Source organism: Choloepus didactylus, chromosome 3 (genome assembly GCF_015220235.1).
Source record: "Choloepus didactylus isolate mChoDid1 chromosome 3, mChoDid1.pri, whole genome shotgun sequence".
Taxonomy (NCBI): Eukaryota; Metazoa; Chordata; class Mammalia; order Pilosa; family Megalonychidae; genus Choloepus; species Choloepus didactylus.
The window spans coordinates 130829868-130856102 of record NC_051309.1 but is presented as its reverse complement, the minus strand read 5'-3'; the positions used below and the strand labels follow the sequence as shown (position 1 = coordinate 130856102).

The window sequence follows — 26235 nt, the reverse complement described above, 5'->3', positions numbered from 1 at the left end:
AGTATATATATTTGACATGGAATCACTGCATAAGATTTCCCCCTTATGTTGAAAACAGCTTTATTTTTTCCTAGCAGATGTGTGTATATGAGATTTGAAAATATGGACTTTACCTAGTGTTCCTATAAAGCCAAATAATTGATATATTAAAAATTGATAAACTTCTAAGCAAACTTTTTGTAACAAATGCTGTCCTAGACAGGATGTAATATTTGAGAAAGGCCTCTATCCAAAAGCATGATCAGAGATTTTCAAATAGAGAGATGAATTAGATGTCTAAATGCCACCATACATCCTGTACCAATTTAGCTGACATTGCCAAATTGGGAAAACTGAACATCTCAATTATACTACCAATTCACTCCGCTCTCAAAGTTGTGCATCTTTGAAATCATGCTTTAATCAATATTATAGTAAATTGAATGTTTCATGAGTTTAGTTTAAGCCCTGCATTTAAAACTACGCAATGTGATTCTCTTCCTCAGTTACCTTTATAGGAGAATTGAAGGAAACAACAGCTCCAAGATGGGAAGCAAAATAGGAAAATGGGGTGCTAAGCCAGGTTTCCTTTTGAACTCCTGTTTCTCCTTTTGTACTGGTTTTGAGAACATTAGCCACTGTTATAAATAAACTTACCCATGTATGATAGGTCAAATACAATAGACATGTATTTCTCACTCATATAAAACCCCAAATGGTTGATTTATTGACAGATGGTCTCTTTTGAGCAGAAATTCAGAGACCCAGGCTTCTTCTATTTTTGGTTCCATTATCTTTAACATGTGGCTTCCAATATGGCCATGCTAGTCTTCATCAAGTCAAAATGAGAAGGAACAAATGCACATATCACTTCCACTCACATTCAATTGGCTAGAACTCAGTCACATGGCTTGCAAGGGAAGCTGGGAACTGTAACCTAAACTTAAGAAGACAAGCAATGACACCACCCCTTTCTTGATAATTTACAGCCCCAGAGTATAGTTTTCTCTCCTCAGTCATTGCTGCTCTCCCAGCTGCTTCTACCCCTTCTTAAATGGCTAGAGCAAAGCAGTCTCGTTAATTAATTCACAGTTATATCTTAGTCCATGGTGTGCGTTTTAAAAGCAGAAGTCTGATAAACTCTATAAGTAGACAGGAGATTTTAGTTTAGTTTTTTTTTTTTTTAAGGGAGGTTCACAAAATACTTGAAGCAAGAGCTACTTAATCCATGAATAAGGCAAGTTCTAAAAATCAAACAATTCCCTGGAAAAAAAAGGTGGTATATATAAATTAAAGAATAGATATTTCAAATAAAATCTATTCAGTTTTAGTTTTTTCCTCATCTCTACATATATTCATGATGCAGATAGAGTATTGGCAGGTTGATATCTCTACTAGTGTTGGGTAAAAGGTGTACTTTTTCGAGGCAGTAACAGAGGCCATTGTGACTTAATTTCTTGGCTGAGCTAACATGTATAAAAAGTCTAATGGAAATCTCAAATGCAACATTTTCCAGAACTGAAACCTTGACTTTCCTCCACGAACCTGCTCCACCCACATTCATCCCCTTGTCTGTTGATACCACCTCAATCTTAATAGATGAAAGCTTTAGAGTCATCCTTGCTTCCTCTCTCTCTACTTTTGCCTACACAGAATCTACTCTCAACCCAGGGGGAGGTAGCGGCAAAAGTAGGTGTAAAATTAGGTAGGAGGCTATTGCAGTAACCCTGTAGGAGGTGAGAATAGCTCATTCAGTCTGCTTCCCCCATATTGGCCTCTGTGCTGTTTTTGTTCAACCTAGACATGCTGTCGCTTCTCCCTAATGTCACCTTCTCAGCAAGGCTTTTCTTGAGTGCCCTATTAAATACTCAAACATGCTGTCCATCCTCCTACTCAGAATTTCCAAAACCCTCACCCTGATTTTTCTTTTCTCTGTAACATAATTATGCTTTCTAATATGCTGTATCATTTATATACTTTTTAGGTCTATTTGCTCCTCTTCCAGAATATAGGCACCACAAAAGCAGAGATTTCTTTTGTCATGTTTTTTTCATTGCTATCTCTCCAATCCCTAGAAGAATATCTGGCACATAAGAGACACTCTCCAAATATTTATTGGATGCTGAGTGAATTTTTCTAGACAGCAATAGATAATCAGAAAGTTGATGATCCTATCAGTTCTAAGAATTTTTAGGCCACTATTACCTGATAGAGAAGTTGCATCAAAATTCTATGGGACAAAATTTCCAAGAGTGTATTTGGTGGAAAATTAATCTCTCAGTATGGAAAGAGAAGGGCTTCTTGCTAGAAAAGTTTATGAAATATGGTATACTATATCTGCCCCTTGGAGATTCAAAACTGTGTCAGTATATTATATTCTTTGAGATATCCTGTTGTAAATAAACCTGTTGACCTTTAAGCCAGAATGTCCCAAATTTATTTTATGTACCCTTTTCTTTTTCATGAAGCAACTATTAGCATCCTATGTAATTATTGTTCTGAAGCTTACACTTTGGGAAACATTGCTCTAGGCCATTTATTTAAAAGTAATAATACTCCAAGTGGGATGTAATCCAGAAATGCAGTCAATCAATCCAATACACTGTGGTAGGCTGAATTATCTGCCCCAGGGGAGGGGATAGGGAAACAAACATGTTCTTAATCTTAATCCATTCCTATGGGTGTGAACCCATTGAAAATGGGAACTTTTAAAGATTTTTTTTTAGTTAAGTTGTGGCCAATTGAATGAGGTTGGGCCTTAATCCTATTATTGGAAATTTTATGAAGAGAAAGTTACATGGAGGAGCAGAAGTTGGAAGTCACTGGAACCTGGAAGAGAAAGGAGAAGGTGATCACCATGTGACGGGAAAGCCAAGAAACTCCAGGAATTGACAACCAGGCAGTATACTACCAACCCCAGGAGGAAACTAGCCTTCTAGCCTCTGAAACCATTAGACATTAAATTCCTATTGTTTAGGCCAACCCTTTGTGTAATATTTGTCATAGCAGCTGGAAAACTAAGACATATGCCATGTTATGATAATAAAAGATAAAAACCATATATTTATCTCTATAGATGCAGGAAAAGCACTTGACAAAATTCAACACTCTATTTAAATTAAAAAAAAGAAAACCCTCAACAAACTAGAAATAGTAGGCAATTTCCTCATCCTGATAAAACCTGTAGTTTACATTTACTCAGCAGTGAAAGATGGAAGGCTTTCCCCCAAAGATCAAGAACAAGTCAAGGATGTCTGCTCTTGTCCCCACATTGAACTGAGTTTTAGCCAGGGTACTTCTAATTGCTGTATCTATCACATCATAGACTGGTAACAAACAATTTACAGAATAGCACCATTCTGTGAACAACACTTTCAGGAATACTGCCTTATGTTACCTTTTTAAATGCCAAAAAAAGCTCTGCTTGTCCTGGGGAGCTGACATACTTTTATTCTAACAGGCAATGCAAATCCTGTAACTCTTAATGGTTCCTTTCTTTATTTCTTTGGCCACCAGGAAGGTCAAAAGCAAGTTTGCAGCTCAATTTCAATAGTCATATTAATGCAGCTATGTTCTCTCTCCATCGTCTGGGTTCTTGACTCAATTTATATATTTTTTTCTCATTCTGATTTTCATCTATTTAACTTTTTTCTATTTAATGATATTTATTCTTTTAATTTGCCTTATTCTTTTAAGTTGCCTTGTCTTCTGTTGGCTTAGCCATTACATCAGTAAATATAACTATAGACAAACTGCTAACTTGGTAACTGGGTACACAGATGAAAAATCTCAGATATATATGGTAAGTTATTATGGTATGGAAGGTGCTACTTCAAGAGAGAATATTATAAATGATCAATATTTTCCCTTGAATATTTTAACCTATGGTTCTAGTCGTTATATCCATATGTACAGGTGCCTGGAATAACAATGCATATAATTATTCAAATGTACTAATAAATGTGTTTGGAGTATTTTATAAAACTAAATATGAACTTGATGTGTATTTAGCATCATGATTTCTTGGTTTTTCCCAGGACATAACTAACATTGCATCCCAGGTTCAGATAAACGCTCTCCTGAAGACATGGAACCACTGGAGTACTTATGGTGCCATACTCTGTGACATGTTGCTACCTTCAAATCCTGGATGGAAACAGAGCACCCATCTCGAGAACTGTGTAAGTGTGCTTGTGTGCCCTTGGTGGCAAGTCATGGGAGCATGACCCACTGTGAGTGGCTAGAGGGCTGGGAGAAAGTAAAGACCTAGAGGGCAGAGTAAGAAGGAGATTAACTCAACCTACTCTAAGACTTGTAAAAAACTCCAATTTACTTCTCTTTACTTTTACTTTCTCCCCTTTACCCTTCTGTTCCTTCATCTATTGATCCCCTCTGAAGTAGATTTTTTTTTACTTCCTCTTCCAAATGTACTCAAATACCATCTCTCAATTTCCCAAGAAGGGGAGTGTTCTCTTCAGGTAAATGAAATACCAGCCAAAATGCCCAATGACCATTGACTAATGGCCTTGCTGATTGCTAGTTTCTCTGATGCTATGACACTCTTAGAATCTGTTCCTTAATATCTTCGTTGATGTCTTAGTCTGATAATAAAAGCACAAAGTTCAAAATTGCATATTGGTAATTTTTTGAGTGTGGCTGCCAATTTTTAAGAGAAATGGAATGTGAACATAATAATCAAAAGCCACCCATTTTCCTGACCAAGAAGTGAGTCCCTTCTACTTTAAAGCCAACTCATACATTATTATCTTTGACCCCATATTCCATACCCCCTCCAGGATCTTCTTCATTCTCTATCCATCTTCTTTATAACGCTTCCACTTTTTCCCTGACCCACAGTTTTAAATCATTAGTGGACATGGAATTTGTATTTTAAGACTTAAATGGGCAAAAATGTATAGATTTTTTCCTACAACTAAAATGAGCTCAAACCTGGACCTCTATTCAGCCTAATAGGAGAAAAACCTGCTCTAACTCAAGTAAATTCAGTCACTTGATGGGTCTCAAATTCTTCTGGTTAAATAGTCAAAGAATTCCCTCCCTGCCCCGTCTTCTTTTCTCCAGAGTGTAATCTTATTTGGGGTGGAAGATGGGGTACATAACTGCCATCCAATAGGCAGGCAGAGGCATCTGGCCCAACATGGCCAGCATTTATCCCTGCCTCCTACTTGGATTTTTCCTCACTGCTCAGTCCCTTTGGACTTATTTAAAGCTTTAGTCAAGGCTTTATATTTTGAATTTGTTTCCAGAATTCTGCATGTTGTACCATTGCCTCAGTTACAAAGGATGACCCTACCGCTCTTAACACCACCAGCCGAGTTCCTCCCTTTCTCTCTTGTGTCTTTACTATTTGTGCTCCATCCCTTTCTGCCATCCTTTTTATAAAAACATCAAAAAGCATTATTGTTACAAAAACAGGATATGTGAATTGTAGAAAGCTAGAAAACATGAATATGCAAATATAAGGAAATTAAAATTGCGTATTTCTACCACTCAGAAATTACCACTAACTGGTTATTTTCTATCCTTCCAGATCTTTTTCTATGCAAATATAGGACAATTTTTTTTTTACGAAAATAAGTTCATCCTATGCATTCCATTTTGCAGCTTGTTTTTTTTTTCAGTTAACAATAACCCCTTATGCAAGTAAATAAACTTTCATCTTACTTAATGTGCACTCCTTGTTCAAATTTCCCCAATTGTTCCAAAAATGTTCTTTATCATTGGCTTGTTCAAACCGGGATTCAATTCTGGAACCACACATTGCATCTTGTTATGTCCCTTCAGTTCCTTTTAATTTTGCAAAGTCCTGCTTTTCCCCCATGACACTGATGGTGAAGGAGCCAGACCAGTGTCCCTGCGTAATTTCTCATCTTCTGGATTTGTCTAATTGCTTTGTCATTATGTCATCAGCTGAGTCTAGCCCCTGCATTTCCTATAAACTAGATGTCAGCTCTAAAGTCTTAACATTAAATGTTTTTTATTAAAGTGTATTGAGTGATGAAGTTTACTCAATTTTGCATCAAAACAGAAGACTCATAAAATACGTGTGCTCTACCATTAGTGATGCTAAAATTACTGGATGTGGGTGGTGAGGGTCTGATCCTTCCATTGTTAGAGTTATCATTTTCCCTTAAGACTAGAAGATAGTGGGTGTGGTATTATTTTGGTACTATGCAAATGTTCAGTTTTCCCACCAACCATGTACCTATTGATTTTAATACCAAGTCATTATCCTTGCATTGATACATTCAATAGAGGTTGCAGAATGATGGTTTTCTAATTCAGTCATTCTTTCTGTACTACAGATTCACATTCTTTTGTGAAGAAGAGCTTTGCTCACCAACTGGGGCTATTTGGCTACCCTGAAATATAATTTCTACTTTAAAGGTAGGATAAATGCTTAATTTTCCCCTTTAGTTTCCAATTTTCAAAGTAAGAAGAGGATTAATACCCACTTCAAATGGTACACCTCTATTATTTTCCTTTGTGCATTGCCTTCCAGTGTATTGTCAGTCTTCCCTCTTCTCCTTCCACCCACGTCTTCTAGTCAAGTCAAGGTTTTACTACATTTCACATTATCCCACTTGCATGTTGTCCTTGTTCTTCCTTACACCTATAATATTCCCACCAAGATCCAGCCTCTTCTTGAAGACTTACCTTGAGGCAGCCTCCTTCATAAAAACGTTGGCTAATTCCCTATTCATCTCTCCCCAACTGCAACCAGAAGTGACCTTTCTCTTCTTTGAATTTTTATTACACTTTGCTTGTGGATACACTGGTTTTACCTTGTTTATAATTACTTGAATATTTGTCCTAATTCCCTTATAGGTCTCTAAACTGAGAATAGACGTGGGAATTAACAGTTATTGAGTGTCTTGTACGTACTAAGGGCTTTACATATATTATCTGATTAACTGTCACAATAACTAGGCTCTTTAGTAGGATGTAACATTTCAGTTTTACAAGTGAGGAAGTTGAGGCTTTCTAATTTACACAGTGAAAAAATGATGGTGATGAAATTCAAATCTGGATCAGATTTGCAATCCATGCTTTTCTCACCACCACATAAGACTTTCTTGTTTTTGTTTTTGTTTTTGTTTTGATGTTTGTTTGTTTTTTTCTCTATATTCTTCACAATATCTAACATAGGACTATGTAGCTAATAAGCACTTAGTAAGTAACCAATGAATGAATGATGCTTCTGGTTATAAAGGCTATCCTATGAGGCAGTAGGTGGTACACAAAGAAGGATAAATTTATTTTTAATTAGAACCCACCTGGTATCCTGAAACCACACACACGCAAAAAATGAGATTAAAAGCTATAATTATCTGTGTGCTGAATAAAAATCAAAGATGGTGTCCCTATACTCTAATTAACATCCTTCATCCTTCAGAATGGCGTATAAGAATATGAGAACTTAGAAACTATCCATTGAAATATAAGCTACTACCAACTTAAGATAAAAACTGAGTGAGTGTAGCCAGGAGACATTCACCTTATATTTTCATGTTTTCTCTCAACCCGCCATTTTTAGTGGAATTAAGATAAGTGTTAACTGTATGGGAAGGGGAATGTTACATATACACAAATAACACACAGACTCTCCTTGGAGTCCTTGAAGACACTCAAACTTTTCAACCTCCTTGATAATTTTTAGTCTTGGAATAGATTTACCATACAAAACAATCCTGACTAGTTTAACACCATTGGTGACTAATAATGTGCAACATCTCAAACCTGCCTCCTCTGATACAGAGAATGAAATGTTTCCACAACTGAGCTCAAAGGTAACAGTGGTGGAGCACTAAACGGCTTTCTAAAATTTTTAGACTTGAAAGATGTTGTGTCTTGGCTTAATGGATTAGTCCACAAGAACCCTGCATATTCTCTGGCTGCTTAGGGAATACATGCCAACGTGTCTTCCCGCCAGGCAACCCTCCAGCTTGGGTGCCCTGCAGATCAGCTGTTGGGCGTGACAGTTGTTTGACAAGATGGGGAAGGATGTCCAGAGGTGATTATGGATGAATGCTAGGCCAAACTTGTCATTAGTTTCCTTTTATAGACTTGAGAGTTAACCACAAGCAGTTGCATGCTTTGATAAAAGGGGATCCCAGAAATGGAAATAAATGCAATATCTGGCATATATTTTAGACTCATTTCTTTGGACAATGAATGTACACAATTGTCTTTCATGGGATAGTAATGTCTTGCAGGTATTTTTAAAGGACATATATTTTATCTAATGTTATGATATAAAGTATGCCATTTGTAGATAAAACAAATAGCATCTGACTATGGTTTTTTCATTGTTGCTGACCTGTAAACTAGAAAAATCTGCTTCATTTTTTAAAGCTTAATTTTCCCACTTATAAGATCAGCAATGATAAAAATCATCTTTCTATTTCCTACATTAACAGGAAAATTGTTGCATAGATAATATAAAATACCACTTCGTTTATGGCTTTCATTGTTTGAGGCCTCACTCTATGAAGAGTACAAGACCTTATAGGGTACATTCTTAGGAACCAAATTTAAAAAGCTCACTTATCTTCCTGAGCTAATTTCTCCTTTGCTCTAATTTTCTTTTCTAGCTCTTTCAACTTGTTATATTGTATACATTAATATAAGCTACTATCCAAAATCCTTTAGAAATAAAATGAGGATATAAATAATCAAATTTTCATGAATTAATATAATCATTAATTGGGTTATCTTACACATATATTGGGAAATCATGGGGACGATGAGACAAGAAAACACTAGAAAATCCTCGTGCATTGCTTAGGAACACCATAAACATTAAAATGCATAAATCACCTATGATAAATAAGGCTTTCTATAACATTTGGGAGAAATTTTTAAATGAAAAAAGTTTTGTGAATGGGAATTAAATATATTAATACCCTCACATATTATACATTATGTACCAAACACTGCTCTGATCACTTTACATGAATTGATTGAGGTAATCCTTTCAGAGGTTCACTGATATATGTTCTATTATTACCATCATCTCTGTTTTACAAATAAGGAAACTGAGGGTCAGAGTGGCTAAGTACCTTGCCTGAAGTCACACTGATAGAAAGTGGCAGCCAGGATTTGAAGCCAGGCAGACTGGCAAGGGGTCCATCATACTATTATGCTATGCGGTATCACCTCTCAAAGTAGAGAAGCCAGTCGTAGATAACTGTGTGACTCTCAACCAATAGCATCATCTCGAGAAGGGGATGGGAAGATTCAAAAAATATTCTGATGTCTGGGCCTCCTCGTACATCATCATCTATATTTTCTAAAAGACCCCAGATGATTCTATTCTTGCAGCCTAAATTAAGGACCACTGAAATAGATGACTATTTCAGTTCATAAACTAAAAAGCAGCAAGCTCTTTTAGAGGGATATTCCAAGGAGGCTTTGCAAAATCTTTAGAATATAGAAATGATTAAAATGAGGGCGGTGTTTTAGTGTGAAAACAGTGATGAAAATAATAAAACATGACACAAAAGAAATCAGGCCATATACAGCTGCCACTCTCCTATCAACAAAAGACACCAGATTTCCCAAGTAGGAAGTTATCATCTATATTCAAGAGAATGCATATATATAAGTTCAGAGGTGAATGAAGACAGACAGACCCAAACTTCTTTTATAGCTTCTGTAGGTTATAGTTTCCATTAGTAGAAATGGAAAGATACACCATTACAACAGCCATGCACTAATCTAAAAGTATAGCTGTATCTTCCACTTTTACTACATGAAAAAGAATGTTCTTTTTAACCTATTTTTTTGGTTAAGACTGTGCGAAATAGCCTTAACCATTTTAATTTGTGATAGAAGATCACAGAGATTGAAGGCACTGAGCTTAATTTATTCTGTTCTCACAAACAATACTTAAGGGAAGAGAGGACAAGAGAGTATGGGAGCAAGAAAGAGAAAGTGAGAGAGGCTGAATAAAGTATTACCAGATAATAAATTAAAACTGACATGGATATTTCTCCTGAGTTATTGAATCAGAATGGAGACTTATAATGCAGTGCCTTTTAATTTCAACACCCCAACCCTCTCAATTCTTTTGGTTCCTGGAGTTTTCCAAATGCACAAAGGATTTAAAACATTACAGGAACCACACATGTGAATGATTCACTGAGCTCCTTTTTGTGTATTTTGTTCAGCTCTACACTGCTACATGCAAAAGTGGTTAATACCTAATTCCTGAGAGAGTTAAAAAAAAAGGTTGTCCTTTGTTGAATAATTGGTTAGATGCCTCAAATCCTTTGTGGCATGAAGAGGCCTACAGAATGAAATTAAAATTATATGTCCTCAAAGGCTACTCGTGCTTTTCCTGCCTTAACATAAAACTGATTTGCTTAACTGGTGATTCAATAAACTGGCAGTTCTTTGTATTTCAATGAGGGGTTCATAACTTTAGGGGTAAGTTGCTATTTGTGGCCAGAAAACCACTCACCTAATTTTATCATGACCACCATGAGATGAGTAGCCCTTCACTCTTATGTGGCTTATTTTCCTTCTTTCTCTTTGGCTTTTGCAGTTTTATAGAACATTTATCAATTTGAAACTATGAAATAGCTCCTTGAGAATTCAGATTACTAACCCCTTATAAATTTCAATAAGGAAAATTGGCAAAGCTCTCTAGAATCCTTAATGGACTTGCATTTGTGAGGTATTATACTAAGTTGTTTGATGTTGAGGGGAAAATCCACCAAACAATAAAATGATGATTAAAAAAATCTAGAATTATAATTAGGGTAGCTACTAGGTTAACATTTCTCTTATAGGACCTAGTTCAAATAGGCAAGCTAAATAAATAAATAATCTAGGTAAGATTATATATAGTGAAAATAGTATTTAAAATAAATATTTTCTGGCTTTTTCACATCATCTGCTGACTTATAGGAGAGAGCCATTACCTGGAAAAAAGTCAAGAGGACTCAGCTGACTCTCTTGAATTGCACCCTGCAGTGTCTGAGTTTGCCAGTGGCCTCTTCTCCTCCATGGGGCTGGCAAGGCAACTGTACATGGAGTCAGTTTTGCAGAACCAATTCTGAAGGGCTCTAGCATCTCAATTTTGAGGGGCCATTTCAGTACACTGCCCCTTCAACATTAAGCTACAGCTGCCTATCGTAATCCAGCTTTACCAGCCATTAATACACTGATTCATTGATCTCTTTTTCATCATTTGTGTCTACTTTCTACCAGTTAAAACTCAGAAAAGAGAAGTGTGATTCACTGACACCCCTAACTTTTAAAAATCACCTGTTAGTTGAAGAAGTTGCTTCTCCTCCCTAAATTTTCAGATATAAAATGAGGAGATTAATCAATGCTAAAGTCCCTGATACTTATTTCCTTCCCAACTTTCCAAGGTAATATATTTTTTAAAACCAAATTCAATTGCTCATAAACAAAAATAGCCAAATGTGCATTTATTTTAAAACCCTATAATTGTATCCAGCTATTCACCAGAGATTTGTACAGATTAGTGAGGCTTTTTATATAGGAATTAAAAATACAAAATAAATTATCAGGTATATTACTTTTCTGTGTTCATATAAGATACTAGATCAAGTACCTTTGTTCCCACTAAAAGAATTATTTTCTTACCCATTTGGGATACTGTTTTCTTCTGGAAAATCTAAAAAGGAAAAAAAAAAGCTATGAAAGGATATATGGACTCAACATGTAGTCCATGAAATAAATACCCAACAGCCTGTCATTTCCAGAAGCCAAATGTCACAAACTCAAATATCTAGATTGCAAACTATTTCCATGACATATTTTTGCCTAAGAGGGAAAGGATGGAAAAGAGAAAAGAGTTAATATCTTTTGAACATCTGGATGTGCTAAATATTATGTTTGAAACATTCATAAAGCTGCATAATTTAATCCTTGCAATAGTTTTGTGATGTAGCTATTTTTATTCCCATTTTATAGAGAAGTCAATCGAAGTTCAGAGAGATTGAATCACTTGTTCAGGAACGCAGTTAGTAAGAGTGAGAGTTTGAACCCCTACCTGATGACCCCAGAACGTGTGTCTTTTCCAAACCATTCCTACATGCTGCCATGAGCTACAATGGGTGGTGGCAATGGAAAGATTTTGAAGCTATCCATAGCACAATATGATGACAGGGTGGTTTTTCACTTCTGACAGGATAAGCTCCTTTATACTCCCATCATCTGTGCTCTTTTTCAAAGACCATCTATTCAGTCATAAGCCCCACATCCTCAGGAAACAAGTGTTCCATCATCATTAAGTGATGATGTTTCCTTAAATGTTAGATGGAATGAGGTCACACATCAGGCTCAGGGCGACTGGTCTTTGTTTAATGTTTGATAATGCATTGTCTTAAGGTCAAATGGGATTATTACCAGTGCTCTAGTGAAGCATAAAAGGCAAATGGAAAAGTGACAAAAAGCAGAGTCAGGTCAGAACTCCAAAAAGAATAAAGAATGAATTTGATGTAGAAAAGGCAAAAACCTGGGGGCAAAAAAAAAAGCAATAATAGAAATGTATTTTACAAGTGTCATTAAAGTTTAAAAAATAAATTTTGGTTATGGAAGTCAAATGAATGTAATAAAGAAAATTCTTTGTTATATAGAGAGAAATCCTTTGTTATATAGAGAGGAAAACTAGTAACAGATGATCTTGAAAACACGGAGACTTCAAATAAGTTTACTCCTCCATGTTTCAAATAATTTTAATCCTCTGTGCTATTTTAATTCTTATTTAAAAAAACAAAAGGTATATAGAAAAGTAGATGCCTCATACCTATGTATACGTAAGTATACATCTCAAAGAGAGCACATAACAGTGAGTAACTATTACTGCCAAAAGTGAGCTTGTTGCCTGACACACACACAAGTCAATGCCATGACATCAGGATTTTGACAAGAGAAAGAGTTTATTGCGTAGTCAGCCAGCAAGGAGAACAGAGGATCAGCTCTCCCCAGACAAAACGGATCCTGGATTTTATACCATCTGGGGAAGGCGGGCTAAAGGGAGTGGCTAAGGATGGGGTGAGATGATGTGGCTAATCCCGTTGGAGGCAGGCAGGCTAAAGGGCGGGTTTAGCAGAGTGTGTTCTGTTGCAAGTCATGCTTGGTCTTAAAATGGAGGCTTAGCACGCTCAGTGACCAGAACCAGCCAGAGCCAGCCTTAGCAGGTGGTGCAAAGGCAAAAGAAAGAGTAACTTTTCTTTCAGTGAAGTGAGCTTCTTCTGAATAAACATGAGGCAGTGGGGCTTAAACAAAAGAAGTGGAAATTTTTTCAAACCAGTAGGAGAGAGGCTACTTCAGTGGAAAAAGGGGTTGGTAAGTGGCAGTTTCACTAACACCCAGATCAAGAAATGGTACATTTCCAGCACCCTGGAAATCTCCCTCATGACGCTGCCAGTTGCTACACACTTATCCCCAAAAGCAACTACCCTGATTTTTAACACACAGAGGTTTTGCCTCTTTTTGAACTTCATATAAATGAAATCATACAATGCGTATGCATTTGTGTCTGACTTCTTTTGCTAGACATTACATTTATGAGAGTCATCCATATGGTTTGTTCATACTCATTGTTCAACAGTATTTCACTGAATTAAAAAACACAGTTTATTTATCCATTCTACTGTTTATAGACCTTTTTATTGTTTCCAGTTTTTACTATTATAATTGCTTAAGAATATGAATATTCTTGGAGATGACTTTCTTTTGTTCACGTACCTGTTACATATATGCTGAGGAGTGAAATTGTTGAGTCATTGTCTGGGCATTTGTTCCATTATAATAGATGTTGTCAAAGGTTTTCCAGTTTGCATTCCTATTAGTAATGTATGAGAGTTCCGGTTGCTCCACATCATTTCTAAATTTAGTATTATTAAGCTTTTTAATTTTAGCTATTCTGGAGTGTTTGGGGTGGTATCTTATTGTGGCTTTAATTTGCATTTTTCCTGATGACAAATGAGGTTGAGAACATTTTCATATGCTTACTGGCAATTCCAATACACTTTTCCATGAAGTGCCTGTTTTAGATTCCCAGTTGCTAAACAAATATCATACAATGGGTCAGCTTAATAAATTTATTGGAATTTATTGGCTCATGGTGTCAAAGGCTAGAAAGCTTGCTTCCTTCCAGGGTGAGTACCTTCCACTGGTTGGCAATCTTTGGAGCTCCTTGGCTTTTCTGTCACATGGCAAAGCACATGGTGGTGTCTTCTCCATTCCCATCAAGGATCTGTTGACTTCCAGCTTCTGGCAGCTCCCTGAGGCTTCTCTTTTTGTGTCTAATTTCCTTTGCTTATAAGGACTTCAACCATATTAGATTAAGGCCCACCCTCTTTCAGCTGGGGCACATCTTAACTAATAACATCTTCGAAGGTCCCATTTACAAATGAGTTCACACCCACAGGACCAGTGACTGGGATCTTTTGTAGGGGTCATGATTCAATCCCCAGCAGTGCCCATTCAAGCCTTTTACAATGTTTTTCTACTATGTTTTCTTTCTTGTTCTTACTGATATGTTGGAAATGTTTGTTTGTTTGTATTCTGGCTATGAGTACTATGTATTATAAATATCTTGCTTTTTACTTTCTTATATTATATTTTTACCATCAGAAGTTTTAATATACTATACTTTATCAATATTTATGATTAGTGTTTTCTGTATCCTGCTCAAAAAGTCTTTCCCTACATCAAGTTCATACAGACATTTTCCCCAGGTTATCTCCGTAAATTTTATTGTTTTACCTTTCACATTGAGATCTGCAAACCTCTTCAAAATGATTTTTTTAAATCAAAATGATTTTTGGGTATAGTGAGATTCCTTTGTCTTTTTAAAAATATCAATTCTGATCAATTATCCAGAGCAAGAAATAGAAAGGACACCACACTAAAATGAGGAAGACAATTAAACTTTAAAGCAAGTTTTAAAATATGATGTGTATTTGGATTAATTGGACTTGAAGAAGATATCCTTATTTACATAACATATTGGCAGCTGTCACTACACTGTCAGCAGCTTTATTCTGACAGGAGAGAAATAGAGTAACTACTTTTGGGCAAGAGAATACAAGAGCCCTAGTTATTTATCATGTTGAGGGAGTAGGCAAATTCCTATTCAATATGAGTTCAGGGACTTTAGCAAGGGTTTTGGAGTCAAAAAGAACTGGGTTCATAACTCAGCTCTGCCACTTACCAGCTATCACTGCTGCAGTTATTTAACTCAATTTCCCTCTGATTTCTCATCTATAAAATGTTGCCTACCTCATGGGGTTGAGTGAGGATGCAATTAGCTATCATTTCTGTTTTTTTTTCATCATTTGACTCCAACACTTAAAAACAGTATATCTCACATAGTAGGGTCTTAGGAAATACTGAGTTCCTATCTGTCTTATACTATCATTATTAGTTACTGACACTCTAATTAGAATAAGTTTAGAAACTTCATTCAGGGAAAAGAGATCATGAGGTAACTGGGAAACCAGGAAAATCAATGACTATCTACTTTCACAATTTTGTCAAAGCAAAATTAGATGATATAGCTTAATGTTAATATCCCAGAAGAAAATAGAACATCATTTTGTAATGTCCTTGAAGGACCAAAAATTAATTAGTATGCCTTTATAAGCCCAAATAGTGCTTGAAAGACCAATATAATTCCCTTTCCTGATTTATGGCAAAGTAGTGCTGATAAGGGGAGAACTGCACATTTACTCTCTAAACATTGGTAAGGACTTTAATTTTGTCCCAGTTAACGTTCCTGGATATATACTAGATCCTTGCTCTTCTAAGTGTGAGTGGGCCTTAGCCCACCTGAGAGCTTGTTAGAAACGCAGAATCTCAGACCCTTCCCCAGATCTATTGAATCAGAACCTGCATTTTTATCCCCAGGTGATACTTACGCACATTAATGATTGAGAAGCACTGAACCAGATTATTACAGTATTTAGTGATCTGATAACATTTTTCAAATGAAGCTAAGAATCGGAGCAAGGAGAGGAAAAGGAGTCAAACTGTAGAAATGCAACCATTGTATGATTAGGTTCCATTTATTTGTTAGCAAAGTCATTTTGACAGCATATCCCAGAACTGGGCAAAGCATGAAAGCATGTTCTCAGCCTGGGTTATTTATCTTTCCATCTATCCCCACCCACCCCCACCCCAACCCCCACCCTCACCCCCCCCTTTTTTTTGGCTCTTTGCATCACAGCCTCAGATAAAAATCATAATAATTGGCTCTTACCATTACTTTTGATTTCTATCTTAGCTCAAAGAGGACTGCAGACAAGCTGAAGGAAGAAGAAAGTAGAGGAAAGGGGTCTCAAAAAAATTGCAGCTGACATGCTGCCTTAAACTCTCATTGATTCACTGATTCAACTACAAACCATTCTCTTTTTCCACCACTGACTTAGAGTTCAAGCCCTCTATCCATAGCTTCTGTGTCTTCCCTTTGAAGAGAAAAGCAGCATGAATAGATTGGGTTACAGAGTTTCTAACAAGTGTTTTTTCTCAGTCAGTTTGTGATGGTAAATTCTGGTGAGTTAAATATATTAGTTGATGAACCCAAAAGTTTTTTATCACTACATGGTTAGTTCCATTCTGTTATGTGGGTACTCCAAAGACTTATGGTCTATAATTAACTGTCTTCATCAGAGGATGCTTATAAAATAATGATAATAGGAACAATCACTAATATGTATGCATTGATTATTATATGCCAGGCATAGTGCTAAGTGTCTTAGATACATTCCCACATTTAGTTTTCTCAATAATGTAACTGAGTATAGAGAGAACTCCTATTAAGAGTATTTGTTAACTGAGTCACAGTGGTGAAGAGGAAAGTAAAAGTCACTATATCACAAAATATTCACTAATAATTTGCCCACTTATAGAATGACTTCTGACTCAAACTAACATCACTTCCACTTAATGTTAGCATCTATCTCACTGTGAGAGCCAAGGTTTTTGCCCATCGGTTTCTTGTTAATTATATCAAACATCCAGTAACACTGTGAAAACCAATGGAAAAGCACAATTGTCAGTCTTGGAAAAAATGCAGATTTCATGAAGTTGATTTAAAAATTTGGAAACCCATTCATATCACAAGCAAAGACATTGATAAATGAAGATCTAGCAGAATTTAGAGTAGCTAACAACTGGAGAATAGAAAATCAACAAACTATTGACAAGGACAGTTCTTCAAAGAAGAGTGATTTAAATATCAAAGATCATGATCCTGGAGAACCTAAGATGGCGGCTAGGTGAGACAGGGCAAAATAACACCTCCATGAAAAATACTAGATAAAAACCAGAAGGTGACCCAGAATACCGGTTTCAGCGATGCACCAGCTGGACAAGGTCTGCTATAACCACAGGGGCCGTATACTTGGCGAATATGGGAGTCTGCATTCTGAAACAAGTGAGTAAGCCAGCTGAAAGACCCACAGCCATGCTGCAGTGTGGGGAAGCCAGGGGTTGGCATTTGGAGATGGACTGGTTCTTTAAAAAAAAAAAAAAAAGGGAAAAACCCAGGAGCGGCTGCATTTGCGATGGTGAAAAGCGACGGTGAAAACTGCACAGTGGAAGCAAGGCAGAAGCAGTCTGAGCTGGCGTCTCGGTGTCTGGCGTGGAGGATAGCCTGCTGCAGATTCCCTCAAGGCCAGGGGAGTGGAGGGAAGAGCCAGAAGGAGAAAGAAACCCAGCTGCTTGCAGCCACTCCCCAGTGGGCTGGAGACATTCCTGCCCGGGGCCGTGCCCACAGCTCAGAGCAGCACCAGTATCAGGGGAGGGGGGTCAGGGTATGCTGGAGTTCTGTGTATGGGGTTTGTATTGTTTTTGCAACTGTTCCTATAACTTCAAATTTATTTCAAAATAAAATAAAATTTAAAAAAAAGAAAAAAAAAGTTGGTTCTTTGAGAGGATAAATAAAATTGTCAGCCCCTTAGCTAGACTGGCAAAGAAAAAAAGAGAGAGGATGCAAATAAAATCAGAAACAAAGGTGAGGGGCATTACTACTGACCCCACAGGAATACAAGGATCATAAGAGGATATTATGAACAACTGTACGCCAACAAATTAGACAACTTAGGTGAAATGGACAAATTCCTATAAAGGCATAAATGACCAACACAGACTGTAGAAGATATAGAAGATCTCAACAGACAAGTAAAAAAGTAAAGAGATTAAATCAGTCATCAAAAACTTCCCAACAAAGAAAAGCCCAGGACTAGGATTCACCAGGTGCACTCTACCAATCTTTCCAAGAAGAATACCAACCCTCCTCAAACTCTTCCAAAAATTGAGGAGGAGGTAACCCTACCTAACTCATTCTATGAAGTCAGCATCACCCTAATATTAAAGCCAGATAAAGACACTACAAGAAAAGAAAATTACAGACCAAGTTTTCTAATGAACATAGATGCAAAAATCCTCAAAAAGTACTTGCAGAGTGAATCCAGCAGCATATTAAAAGAATTATATACCACGACCAAGTGGTATGCAAAGCTGGTTCAACACAAGAAAATCAATTAATGTAATACACCACATCAATAAAACAAAGCAGAAGAACCACATGATCACTGTGATCAATGCAGAAAAGACATTTGACAAAATTCAACATCCTTTCTTGATGAAAACAATTCAAAAGATAGGAATAGAAGGGAATTTTCTCAATGTGATAAAGGCAATATATAAAAACTCACACTAACATTGTACTCAATGGGGAAAGATTGAAAGCTTTCCCTCTAAGAATTGGAACAAGACAAGGATGTCCCCTGTCACCATTGTTATTCAACATTGTGCTAGAAGTTCTAGTTAGAGCACATCTCTTTGCCTGTGTTCATGTCCCCACTATATGGAAAGACCTACTCATTTTTTAAGCCCACCTTCTCAGTGAAGCCTTCACCAGGCAGAATTAATAACCCCTTCCTCCATTCTTCTATTGTCTTCTGTTGGCTCTACTGTGGTACTTAACATATTATATTACACTAGAATTATTTGCTTCTTGGCAAGTCTTTTTACTATTTTGAGAACCTCTTCAGAGCAAAAACTATGTCTTATTTTTCACAACATTTCCAATATCTAGAGCAGGGCCTAGCATTTGGTAGCCAATTAACATATATTTCCAAGAAGAAAAGAGAGGGTTGATAGGAGATTTCATTGAAGAAATACACTTAAGAGATAGATAATGTCAAGGTATATGGGCCAAAAATTATATTCTATGATGAAAGTCTAATAAGCTAAATATGTTAGCACAAAACTTCATAAAAAGAGTGGAAACAACCCAAGTGTCCATCAACAGATGAATGGATAAACAAAATGCAATATATGCATATAATGGAATATTATTTGGCTATAAAAAGGAATGAACTTCTAGTACCTGCTGCAACATGAATGAAGCTTGAAAGCATTATGCTAAGTGAAAGAAGGCAGACACAGAAGGACAAATATTTTATTACTCCACTTATATGAAATATCCAGATGGACAAATTTATGGAGATGGAAACTTATAGAGGTTACCAGGGGCCAGAGGAATGGGGAATGGGGACTTATTGCTTAATGGGTACAGAGTTTCTGTTTGGAGTGATGAAAAAGTCTTGGTGATGGTAGTACAACACTGTAAAAGTAACTAATGCCACTGAATTGTACACTTAAATATCATTAAAATGGCAAATTTAATGTTTATCTAAATTTTGGCACATTAAATTTTCTTTTAAATACTCGGAAAAAAAAAAAAAAAGATCATGATCCTGCTTCAAAAGCCAAATCTGAAGGCATATAGAAAAGTATATATATTATGCTGTCATGTAATTTTATCCCAAAAATATTATGCCAAAACATAATACCTAATTCATTCTTTATTCATGCTAAGAAATAGTGTATCTTTGCAATGCTAACTCTGAATTAAAATAAATTCATTTTCATGTACTTTTGTTTGAATTTTTAAGGATGAATTTCTAAACTTTTAGAATTTCCTATGAAATTTGTATTCTATTTGGAGTGGATTCATTTTTAAGTGGCTTTTTGTTTCAGTACCATTTCTCCTCAGGTAAGAAGGCTCTCCTGTTTTATTATCATCCCATTTTATGTATGAGAATTCTGGGTCTTGGATGGCTATGTAAGTTGACCACGATCAAGCCAGGCATCAGCCAAGAGCCGTAAGATCCAGTCTTAGCCCTAGGCTGTATTACTACCTAAGTTAGTATTCTAAAACTTATTCTGATAATAAGAATTTGACCAATGGAGACAAGATGGAAGAGGAACTTATGACTTCTAAAATTATTGAAAGTAATATAATGCTATGTGTTGTAGAATAGAACCTGTTGAATTTATTATTTGCGGATTGAAGTGTCTCTTTCTCTTTTAGAAATGGAATGTAAGTGGCACTGAAAGAAAAAGTGTTTTCTAAATGAATAATACTCAGTGGATCACTTACTACAAAGCAAATTTGAAAAATAAGAGGACATCTGGAACCATAAAACCATGTTATCCAAGCCCAATGCTACACTCTGCTCAAGTTTATGGACTATGAGTATGTGATTGATTGCATGTCCAAATTGAAACAAATGGTCCAGTGCCTGTGGGAACTTTGATATAAACTTCCATTTACAGGCATACCTGTGAGTCCCAGATTTTACAGGACTGTATATGCTAATTGCAGCAATGACAAGTTCCCTTATGACATAAACTGCTGTGGTAAATGGGGTATCACCTCTTTTAATTCCAGTTCCTAAAATACATAGCTTAACCCAACCCTCCTTATTATATATTTGAGGGAAGATAATCTTCCTTGACTTGTTAATTGGATCAGTGTAATATTTTTGGGAGGTGATGGGACAGGACTATTTTTTATGGCCCATTATTCAAACTTCCAGTGGCACAAATTAAAAGTAATTTTGTTAGAAATGCAAACAAAACAAAGAAATTTTACTTGTGAGAAAGACTGGGGTGAATGTGAGAAGTTAGTTGCTGGCCAATATTAATCTCAACTTGAGAGTCAACTACAGAAAGTCAAATCCCTTCTTAGGAAAAACCAGCATTATCAAAGAAATTTGAAGACAGAAAATAAAATGTTTTGTAATCAAAATGCATTAGTCAGGATTAGTGGGTGAAAATTGGGCCTTATGATTCATCACTGATGAGACATATCTAAGCTAATGTGACTCCCAAGCATATTATCCTTCTACATACATAATTTGCTTTACCTCCTTTTTTCTTACTCTATGTTAAGAGATGAAGCATGTCTGTTATTTTTGATTTCTAGAACAGAATAAAATGATTATACATAATTGGTGAAATGAGTTATATAGTGATGAATGTTTACTTGCTTATGTTCATGAAGGTGAAGTTACACTATTTAAGCTAACATTTACCTTGCACACTCACAAGGGCAGAATTATAATATTTAAACTGGGATGTCCAAGGTAAGATTGTGTAGAATGGGTGGACTGAGTTATACACACTATGTAAACACATGGTAGTTGAAGAAAAAGATTAGATAGGGCTTTTAGGAGATAATGTTTTCATCATCATCATCATTATCATCATCATCATCATCATCATCATCATCACAGACATACCACCATAGCTCCCTGGTGAATAAATAGTGGATGAATGAATGAATGAAACATTCAGTCAATGACGAAGCTAAAAAGCCCCCAGAGAAAACTGGGAAATGCTGAAAGCATATGCTCACAAGGAAGTCTTTGGATGAATGTTCACATAAGCATGGAAAAAATAGAGCAACCACTCCATCAGAATATATAGGCATGTCAACGGAAGTCTCTAAAAAGCCCTAACACTGCAGAAAACAGGCTGCAGCATCTGGCCATATCTTATCAGCTTGGGAAATCCATCTGGCTAAATCATTCCCCTCATCTTCTGAGTGAGCTCGGATAATCTTGGGATAATCTTTTCCTACGCTGAAGACTGCAGTGCTGGCCACAATCACAGCCATCTCATTCATAAGATTCAACAACGGGAATGTGTGTAGAAAGTCTCAAACTCCCATGCCAACAAAGTCCATTCCACCCTACCAGATGCTCAAATAAATTCATTCAGTTTCAGAAATGCATCACTTACGCTGAACACCATTTTGGGCAGCAGAAAGGAATTTAGAGTATGTTTATTATGTTTTCAAATAATAATAAGTTTGGGTTAAGTGCAAACAAAAACAAGACTTCAGCTGGTTACCAAGAAAGACTACTTAACAACAAAAAAATAAAGATAGTCTAAGGAGTCACAAGGACCTAGAAGTTAAATGTGAGTTTATTAGTCCTATACTGTTACGTCACATGTTACTTGAGAGTACAATATATGGAAAGATGGGAGCTAGAAAGTATTTTTTCCTCCAAATTAACACAGGTCAAATCTTAAGAGGTTTTATGCTTTTGGGGATTTTGTATTACAAAAAGAAAAATGTGAAAAAACAGGAGATTATCTCAGGAAAAGTAAGAACTGATTGAAAATATGATAAGGCTTATGATGAAACATTGAAACTGTTTATAGACAAGAAAAAAGGATAGTTCTATCTTCTGAGATGCTTAAATTCCTATTTCAGATTAATATAAAATAAATTTTTTTTTACTAATTTTAGATAGTATGGAACTCTATACCTCCTTTCTATGGAATGAATGAGATACCATTCGCAATGAGATACCACCTCACATCCACTTGGATGGCTATAATAAAAAAGACAGACAACAGCAAATGTTGTTCAGGAGGTAGAGAAATTGGAACCCTCATATATGGGTAGTGGTAAAGTAAAATGGTTGGTCACTCTGGAAAATGGTTTGGCAGTTCCTCGAAAGTTAAACACAGAGTTACCACATGGTCCAGCAATTCCACCCTTAGGAAAATACCCAGGAGAAGGCAAACATATGTCTATGCAAAAACTTGCACACGAATAGTCATAGAAACATTTTGCATAACAGCCTAAGATTGGAAACAACCCAAATGTCCATCAACTGATAAACAGATGAACAATATGTGGCATATCCATATACTGGAATATTATTCCACAATTTAAAAAATAAGTATTGTTACATGCTACTACATGGATGAACCTTGAAAACTTTATGTAAAGTGAAAGACACTAGAATGTATATTGTATAATTCCATTTATATGAAATGTCCAGAGACAGAAAGTAGATTAGTGTTTACCAGGGTCTGGGATGTGGTGGGTAATAAGGAGTAACAAAAGGGTATGGGGTTTCTTTGGAAGATGATGAAAATGTTCTGGAATTAGACAGTGATGGTGGCTGTACAACTTTGTGAATATACTAAAACCACTGAATTATATACTTTAAAAGGGTGAATTTTATGGTGTGTGAATTACATCTCAATTTAAAAAAAAACTCGTATAAATGAGTAATATTAGGAAAATAGCTATTGTGTTTTAGAAAAAATATAATTTTTAAGTTTATCTTTCATCTAAACTTCTAAAGTTAAAATATTCATTTAAAAAATAGTGCAGATTGACTGTTCCTCCTTCCTCAGAGAAGGTGAAATAAAAAGAAACAGGCTGAAATGACAAGATTAATAACACATAGTTCCTGCCTGCATGGATTTTCCCGCCCAGCAGAGTAGACAAACCTACAGACAAATAATTACATTACAATATAGTATACAGAAATAAAGAGGTGTATGCAAGGTATCATAACACAGAAGAGAGAAGGTCTACTTCTGGATGATATCATGGTTTAAGAAGCTTCAATAATAGCATAATTTGATCTGAGTCCTGATGGAAAAACACAGATTCATCAGCCACACAAGGCAAAAGCTGAGCAATTCAAGCTGGGAAAACACATACAAATGCAAAAAGTTCTAAGAAAGTAGTGATAAATATGAACTACAACCATGTGACCAGTTAAAGAAATGAAGACTGTACTGATATGAATATATATTATCATATATAAATGGTATGAATATTTGTTATGCATATGTATATATACATAAAGCAAATATCTTTGTTTTCTTCCTTACCTTATCCCCTTATCATATGACATAAGTTGTATTGTTCCTGTGGTAGTATTTAAGTTATAAGATACTAATTAAGTTGAAGAGTGACTATTACCCAAGGACTTGCACCTTATTCTGGAAAGATTTAGTGTGTTTTGGTTGTATGCAGGACAGTTGAGTATTGTTAGGCAAAAAATAGATGTTATTGTTTTTTATTTAGAGTTTATACATGGTTTAAGGTGATGTAGATAGCTTCCAAGTTGACAAGGAGTGGACTGTGGTGGTAGGTTCTGTATTAGTCAGTTTCATGGACCTGCATGTCATTCTGTTGGTCTAGAACATAAAAGCTCCTGCAGAAGAGGAGCTGATGAGGCTCAAAAGGGTTTATCCTTACAATGAAGGGTATGAGATTTGTCTGTGGGAGATGGAGAGTCAGCAAAGATTTATTCAGGGAAGTGAACTATTCAGATTTCCAACTTACATAGTTCATGTTTGCAGCAGTGAGGAGCAAGAATTGGAGGAATCCAAGACTGGAGGCAGAGCGAACCTTAGAGCAATAAATAGGCAAGAAAAGGATGAAGCACTATCAGTAGGAATAGATGCAAGGTAACCAGTTAGAGAAACAGTTAGAAAGGCCCTGTGCGCTAAGGGAAAAGGAGGACGTGAGAATGACTCATCTCTGACTCAGGCAGGGAGAGCCTCAGGGTTTGTTTGTGTTGTTTGCTTTACTAACAAATTGCATTTAAATTGTATTTGTTCCGGGTGTGGAGATGTAGTAGGCAGTCTTTGAGTTTGCAACTTGGCAAGATGTGGATTGGCGATGTGAAATTGAGATGCCATTAGAACATATCTGAAGTAATGGGATGGATGAGGTTGCCCAAGAAAAACAGAGAAAAGTAAAGTAAAAGACCAGACGCCGAGAGAAGCCTAGATTATAAACAGAACAGCACAGAGTCTGAAACATATTTCTCAATAAGTATTTGTCAAATGAATGAACAAATGAAAATGATATTTGGCCCCCAGGATACCAGGCAGGGTTAGGATATGAATATGGAATCGATAAAGAAAGATGCCACAGAATCTTCTTTTCTAGTTGTCTTTATATCACAATGAGAAACAAAGCCTATCTTGTTTGATATTTACACTTTATATATATGTAAAGTTCCCCCAGCTTCCTTTTCGGTAGGCAGAGACTTGTATAACCCATAAGTCTATGGTGCTATTAGTAAACGTAAATCATTACCTCATTCAACAAACAAATTTTCATTAGGAAACAATTTTGGGGGCCAACCATTTTATTTTGAATTGTCTGTTAAAATCCTTTTCTATTTAACTGTGTCTTGTTCTAGCTACCAGTTACGTGCAGATGGTGAGGATTTTGCTTTAACTGTTTATTCATGAATTCATTCAATAAACATATATTGAGTTCCTACTATATACAGACACTATTCTAGGAACTGAACATCCAGCCAGGAATGAAAGAGAGGACAAAGTACCTGCTCTCATAAGCTTGTATTCTGAAAGAAGATGTAAGTTTGTATTCTAGAACAAATAAATTCATAAAAGTAATTTCAAGTAGCAACAACTACTGAAAATAAAAATAAACATGTTAATGGAAGAGAGAGTGATGGAGTGGCACATTAGCTATTGTGGTCAAGGAAGTCTTCGCTGTAGGGGTGATATTGGAGCAGAGACTTGAATATTGGAGGAGATGAGCCATGGGAATATCTAGGAATATCCCAGTGAGAGTGTTGAAGGCAATGGGCTAGGAAGCTCAAGTGCTCTGTGACATGACCCAGTCTGTCTAAAGGAATAAGAAGGCTGATGTGGGTGAACTTGAATAGGGAGTGAGGAGAATAGTGGTAGAAAAAATAAACTTGGAGACTATGTTAATTGAAATAAATCAGACACAAAAGTACAAATACTGTATGATCTCACTGATAAGAAATAATTATAATATGTAAGCTCATAGACATAAAATATAGAATATAGGTTACCAGGATATAGAATGAGCCTAAAAAATGGGCAGCAGTTGCTTAATATGTGCAGAATATTTAACTAGGTTGAACTTAAACGTTTGGAAATGGATAGACGTGATGGTAGCACATTATTGTGAGAATATCTAACAGTGCTGAATGGTGTGTGAATGTGGTGGAAAGAGAAAGTTTAGAGTCATGTATGTCATCAGAAATTAAGTTGTAGGTTTTATTAAATATAAAATAGTTCTTTCATGAACTAGAGCAAATGTACAATGCTATTACAAGGAGTTAATAA

At 36.1% G+C, this 26235-nt stretch overlaps 1 long non-coding RNA gene across 1 annotated transcript in view; it reads right to left on the bottom strand.

The window, feature by feature from the left end:
- Nucleotides 1-2515: 2515 nt before the first annotated feature.
- Nucleotides 2516-26235, bottom strand: part of LOC119529813 — a 44604-nt gene continuing 20884 nt past the window's right edge. The window contains exons 2-3 of the long non-coding RNA XR_005215954.1: nt 11620-11650; nt 2516-2808 (exon numbers count right to left, since the gene is read on the bottom strand). This is a non-coding gene — a long non-coding RNA (uncharacterized LOC119529813). The remainder of the gene's footprint in view (nt 2809-11619; nt 11651-26235) is intronic.